The sequence below is a fragment of the Chiloscyllium plagiosum genome, unplaced genomic scaffold (assembly GCF_037043375.1).
Source record: "Chiloscyllium plagiosum isolate Xiang-an unplaced genomic scaffold, Cpla_swu_hap1 HiC_scaffold_1, whole genome shotgun sequence".
In the NCBI taxonomy this organism is placed as follows: Eukaryota; Metazoa; Chordata; class Chondrichthyes; order Orectolobiformes; family Hemiscylliidae; genus Chiloscyllium; species Chiloscyllium plagiosum.
Window position 1 is genome coordinate 37091732 of NW_028270139.1, and position 6905 is coordinate 37098636.

The 6905-nt window shown below is 46.1% G+C and overlaps 1 protein-coding gene across 6 annotated transcripts in view; it reads right to left on the minus strand.

Moving 5' to 3' along the window:
• wdfy3 (WD repeat and FYVE domain containing 3) overlaps window positions 1-6564 on the minus strand; it is a 407974-nt gene extending 401410 nt beyond the window's left edge. For 3 of the 6 annotated variants that reach the window (XM_043696108.2, XM_043696088.2, XM_043696098.2), the window contains exon 1: window positions 6016-6562. The gene's annotated coding sequence lies outside the window, so the exon portion shown is untranslated. Of the gene's footprint in view, window positions 1-6015 lie in introns of all 6 variants that reach the window. The other 3 variants (XM_043696127.2, XM_043696116.2, XM_087985817.1) reach the window with 2 other exon arrangements.
• Between the last annotated feature and the right edge of the window lie 341 nt (window positions 6565-6905).

Consider the following 6905-nt stretch of genomic DNA (forward strand, 5'->3'; position numbering starts at 1 on the left):
GGATATGGAAGTTTCCCTTGGGGCCTTGGAGAGAAGTGAGGGGGGAGGTGTGGGTGCAAGTGTTGCACCTCCTGCGGTTGCAAGGGAAGGTGCCGGGAGTGGTGGTTGGGTCGGTGGGGGGTGTGGATCTGACAAGGGAGTCGCGGAGGGAGTGGTCTCTACGGAAAGCTGATAGGGGAGGGGAGGGAAATATATCCTTGGTGCTGGGGTCTGTTTGGAGGTGGCGGAAGTGACGGCGGATGATGCGCTGTACATGGAGATTGGTGGGGTGGTAGGTGAGGACCAGTGGGGTTCTGTCCTGGTGGCGGTTGGAGGGGCGGGGCTCAAGGGCGGAGGAGCGGGAAGTGGAGGAGATGCGGTGGAGGGCACCGTCGACCACGTCGGGGGGGAAATTGCGGTCCTTGAAGAAGGAGGCCATCTGTGTTGTACGTATTTTGAACTGGTCCTCCTGGGAGCAGATGCGGCGGAGACGAAGGAATTGGGAGAATGGGATGGCGTTTTTACAGGGGGCAGGATGGGAGGAGGTGTAGTCCAGGTAGCTGTGGGAGTCGGTAGGTTTGTAGTAGATGTCCGTGTTGATTCGGTCGCCTGAGATAGAAACAGAAAGGTCTAGGAAGGGGAGGGAGGAGTCCGAGACTGTCCAGGTGAATTTGAGGTCGGGGTGGAAGGTGTTGGTGTAGTGGATGAACTGTTCAACCTCCTCGTGGGAGCACGAGGTAGCGCCGATACAGTCATCAATGTAGCGAAGAAAAAGATGGGGGGTGGGGCCAGTGTAGTTGCGGAAGATGGATTGTTCCACATACCCTACGAAGAGGCAGGCATAGCTGGGGCCCATGCGGGTGCCCATGGCTACTCCTTTTGTTTGGAGAAAGTGGGAGGATTGGAAAGAAAAGTTGTTCAGGGTGAGGACCAGTTCGGTCAGTCGAAGGAGGGTGTCGGTGGAAGGGTACTGGGTGGTACGGCGGGAAAGGAAGAAGCGGAGTGCTTTGAGTCCTTCGTGATGGGGGATGGAGGTGTACAGGGACTGGATGTCCATGGTGAAGATGAGGCGTTGGGGACCGGGGAAGCGGAAATCCTGGAGGAGGTGGAGGGCGTGGGTGGTGTCACGAACGTAGGTGGGGAGTTCTTGGACTAATGGGGACAGGACCGTGTCGAGGTATGCCGAGATGAGTTCGGTTGGGCAGGAGCAGGCTGAGACGATGGGTATTTGTGCACACTAGTGAGCACAAAATGGATCTGCCAATTTATTTTAGCAGGTGTCACCACTCATCCTCTGGCAGACAAAAACACATGACTGGCTCCACCTACATTAACCCAGTTTCTGCTCAGGTTGAAATTGAAAGCAGTGCTATCTATAGAAACACCAATGAATGCTACGTCTTTTGTTAATCTCAATCTCTAGAGACAACAGCCCCACCTTATTTTTGAAATATGTTGTCAACAAATATTAAATGGGAAATTAGTTGCCAATTTCAAAGCAATATTAATGGAAATACAGAAAATGTATCCACCCTCTATATAAAAGGACCTAAATACACCTAAATAACAAATGCACCTAAATAAAAAAAATCCAATCTGAAGTAATTTCTCTTATAAAAATTATAAATGTGTGTATCTCCCAGTGCTTCAACAGAAAACTGCCAAAAGTGAGCATGTGATGCAGCATCTTAATTTAATTTGGGCTGAACATAAGAATAGTCAATTCATTATATTGAGCAGGTTACTGCTGAATTTTCCTCATTTAGCTTTATGTTGACCATATTTATCCAAAACAGATAAACAGCTTTAAATGCATTATTACTGTATCAGTTGAGATCTATAGGGCATTCCTAGCACCATTATGCTATTTATACAGCATCCTCAATGCAGATGTAAATTTAGAGAAGCATAAACATGAACAAAACACCTCTGCTTTTGGCTGAGTGTTATGAAAGACAATTAAAAATGTAGTCAGAGATAGCTTATAAGGGTCTTAAAAAGGAAAGAACAACAGATTTTTGGAAGGAAACTTAAAAGACGACATCCAATGGCACAGTCAGAAATAATGGAGCAAAGGAACTCAGAAGTAAACTAACAGCAAATTAGGGAGGTTATTCAGCCCATCTGGTTTATTTGATAAAATACTACTCCAAGACGACTTACATTAGTTAATGTGAAACATCTAGAGTAATCAAGAGGCAAGCTGAATCACTCCAGCGTAACCCAACTTCAAGGGCAACCTATATAAAACTTGTATTATTTTTAAGTTAAACAGAATGAATCAAAGCAAAATACAAGGATTAACTTCTTTGTCCAGTGGTATTGTAATAAAAAGTAGATTCTGAACAAATTTTCCAAACAAAATATAGTTGACTTGAACTACTTTGGACACTTCATTTAACAGGACTAAGCCCAACAAAATCCTATCAGAATTGGATGATGGATTCTAAGAAATCATGAGTATACCATACTAATTTCAATTTGCTTCCTCCTATTATTTCAGGATTTATGTAGTAAGTAGGTACACTGAATTTTGGATTTTCTAAGCTTGTACAATATTCCTTTATCAGATTTCATGCAAAGTAGTTGCAGGTTCTGCTTGTCAAATAATTTGTTGATATGCAAAGATTACATCTGAATACCTACCTAAGTCAACCACAACGAGAAAATTAGAATAAAATTTTAGAGTGCACACTTTTTATAATATGGCCTTCATAGACATTCCCTCTACTCCATAATTCATGAAACACATTCAATCATAGTTGATATTCACATTTTAAATATTTTTCTAACCCTATGCAAGTATTTGTTGCCAAAGAATTTGTTACTGACAAAAGAATTTCCAAGTGGACAAGTGGACAAATTTTTTTTCAGCTTGTACATGCCCGATTAATTTGATACCTAACCTAGCCCCTTTAGCTCTTAAGTGACTTGGCCATTATCTAGTTGGTAAACTTTAGGATATGCGATATTAGCATCTTCTAACTGAAAACACCACCAAGAAGAACAAGTTTCCAGAAAACTGTAGTAATCAACTTCCCAAAGTATGCATTAGCAAGTTGCAAATCAGAGTTGCATACCTTGGGGCTTCAAAGGGGAGCTGAAAATGTGTTGCTGGAAAAGCGCAGCAGGTCAGGCAGCATCCAAGGAACAGGAGAATCGACGTTTCAGGCATAAGCCCTTCTTCAGGAATGAGGAAAGTGTGTCCAGCAGGCTAAGATAAAAGGTAAGGAGGAGGGACGTTGGAAATGCAATAGGTGGAAGGAGATCAAGGTGAGGGTGATAGGCCGGAATGGGGTGGGGGCGGAGAGGTCAGGAAGAAGATTGCGGTACCACCTTCCTAACCTGCACTCGAACTCAGCACCGCCTTCCTAACCTGCACTCGAACTCAGCACCGCCTTCCTAACCTGCACTCGAACTCAGCACCGCCTTCCTAACCTGCAATCTTCTTCCTGACCTCTCCGCCCCACCCCACTCCAGCCTACCACCCTCACCTTGATCTCCTTCCACCTATCGCATTTCCAACGCCCCTCCCCCAAGTCCCTCCTCCCTACCTTTTAGCTTAGCCTGCTGGACACTGAAGGGCTTATGCCCGAAACATCGATTCTCCTGTTCCTTGGATGCTACCTGACCTGCTGCGCTTTTCCAGCAACACATTTTCAGCTCTGATCACCAGCATCTGCAGTCCTCACTTTCACTTCAAAGGGGAGGACTTGTTAGTTTAAAAGTAATGCAAATCTGTCTCAGACACATGCTAGCAAATCCAATGTTTCCCCAAACAATCAAAAGCCTAATAACACTGATATATAATTTTGCAATCAGCACTAGATGACACTATTTGAAGACATAACTTTACCACAAGTCTCAAATAACAACAAATCAATTGATATGTGGCCTGAAACATGGAATTAACAGACATTACAAAAGGGAAATGTGCAATGTTGAAAGATTCACTTGCAACATTTGATAAATTCAACTATTTCCACTGTACAACTAGGGCTTGTAATTGTTTATTTGGATGCAGAGTTATCTTTTACTGTCCACATTCAAGATTTCTTACTTGAGATCTGCTTATAGTATTTAAGCACCTCCCAAGAAAGGTAGAACAATGACTCTTTACACTCCTAAACTCTAGCTGGTAATGGGGATTTCTAGATTCAATCCCCGAGGGAGGTTCACCTCCTTTTAAAGTTAATAAACCTCATTCCACTAAAGCAGTTCATGTTGTGAAATACCTTCAGTCAGGTTTAATGAAGTAATTGTAAAACTTATTACTTGGAAAGCCATGCAGGTAATTTGCATTTTTAAGCAATGACTGTTGGATCTCAAAACATGAAATAACCTCATACTTACTAAGCTAATCATATCAGGTTTAGTGTGAAAAATGCAGTGAAATCCATTTAATCATCACATAAAACAGCATGATTACAGAAGCACTAACCAACAATGAATTCAGCTCCTATCTTATTTGATATTATTGACAGTGCCTTGCCATGCATAAGGGAATAAGAACCCTTACTGAGGAAAAGTAAACGAGGTAAAAACAATGACTGCAGATGCTGGAAACCAGATTCTGGATCAGTGGTGCTGGAAGAGCACAGCAATTCAGGCAGCATCCGAGGACAGGCCTGTCCTCGGATGCTGCCTGAATTGCTGAGGAAAAGTAAAGATGGCTGCAGGACTGAGAGTTATAGTAATACACAAGAGGGGGAAGACAAAGTTGATAAACAAGGTTAAAAATCACAACACCAGGTTATAGTCCAACAGGTTTAAATGGAAGCACACTAGCTTTCGAAAGCTAGTGTGCTTCCAATCAAACCTGTTGGACTATAACCTGGTGTTGTGTGATATTTAACTTTGTACACCCCAGTCCAACACCGGCATCTCCAAATCTTGATAAACAAGGCAACTGATAAGCTATTGAGCTCACATTTAGTCCACAACAGTCAAATCAAGATTTGATTATAACCGTTCAATTTATCCTGCAACATATTAGGTTTACTGATATCAGAATTACATATTAAACTTGGTCTCAAAAGTCTGCCAATACATTATAAATTACCGATCAATTTTCAATTGAGTGTAAACAACAGAAAAGCCACTTCGTTGAAAAACTGGTCTTCCTTTAGCGAACCATTCTATTATGGTGAACAGTTGTATTTGTTACACCAGGAGGTAACAAGGCCTTCTTTCTAGCTGTTAAAGCTTTGAATTGGCTCATTGACTCATAAATCTCGAAAAGCCAACAATCTGCAATTTCACACGTTGGCACCAATGGTACGATAAATACTCTGGACAGTAAGTAGAGTTCGTGTAGCTCCCTCCTAACCACTACAAGTAATATCGAAATTAAAGGGAGAGAGAGAAAAAACACACATTTTGAGCAAACTGCCGGAACGTTTCAAACGTAACGATTAAAACCCTGTTGCCAAGGGACCAACGGATCCAAGCAGAGATTTCATCAAATCGATATTACATGAAGTTAATACTGATGCCTGCTCCCCGAAAACGCTGTAAGCGCCAAAAAAAACACGCCCCGCTGGGGTTGGGGGGTGGTTCATGTTCACGTTGAAACCCCTTTGGACAGTAATTTGGGATTGTCTCCATTGGGAAAGGCGGCCTGAACCCAGATCCCGGGAGGGAGGGAGCTGGAGAGGATGGAGGAGGATGTGGTGGGTAACCGGCCGGGGAGGGAGGTGGCGGTCTTCCCCCTCAGGTTGGGGGGCGGGGGGGTAATGAGGTGACGGACGGGCTGCCCCGGGATGGGGGGGCTGAGGGAGCCGTTAACGACCCGAATGTCGCCTCCTTTTAAAAACCCCGCAACCGGAAACCCGCCCCGCCGGAAACAGCCAGGAATCACATAGGAGGGGAAAAGGAAAATAAATAAAGCTGGATAAATAGGAGCCCGGCTTCAACACGGCCAGCTTTTCCCGGGAACACTGGATCACCTCCCCCCACCCCCCCCCCCCTGTTTTCAATTCACGGATTTCTGTTCGAACGAGCTAATACCATATTATTTTTAAAAGATCAACTCACCAGGAAAAATTAATGCCTCGAGCGGACGAAGGAGAGATGAAGGTTGGTTGTTTTTTCTCACACCCCTCTCCTCCTCCTTCAATGTTGGAATTTTATCCTGTGAAGTGCCGCAAGCCGACGGCGCGCGGGGATGACAGAGCAGTCGGGAGGGTCGTGCCGCTGCCGCACTTTCTCTTGGTGGCCATTTTCACCCGAGGCTGAACTGAAGAGCCCTGAGAGTGACAGTGGGAAACATCGCTGGCTCCGCTCCCTCCTCCCAGGCGCCGGGCTCCACCACAATCACCAGCAACGGGCGGCCGACCAGCGCCCCCTCCGCCAGCCACCGCTCACTGCGACTCCGACTCCCCAACCAAGGCCCGGGCGGGGGGGGGGGGGTGTGTGAGGCCGTTGCGCATGCGCGTATTCCCCGCCCCGCAGACCCAGAGGCTGAAAGCGCCCCCTTCCGACGCACGCCTCGTACCCTCCGGCCCCTGGGTCGAAGCGGGGAGTTTGGCTGCTGAGGGGTGAATGTTGCGCGCGCGCACCCGCCCTCCTCCGGGCCAGGTGCGACTTTCAGCGTCCCTCCTCCGCGATCCGATGAGAGCCGCAGCAAGACCCCCGGCGTTGTGTACTAAACGCATGCGCACTCACACATCTGGGAGGGGCGGGGTCGAGCCGTCTGTATATGTTGATAAGTAAACAAGCAGGAGGCTGCAAGAGCACAGCCAGCCAGGCAGCGTCAGGAGGTGAAGAAGGGTTACACCTGAAACGTCAACTTCACCTCCTGACGCTGCCTGGCTGGCTGTGTTCTTCCAGACTCCTGCTTTTCTACCTTGGATTCCAGCATCTGCTGATGTTTTAGTGTCTGTACATAAGCAGTTAGCTCAGTTCAGCTGGTGTGTGATACCAAC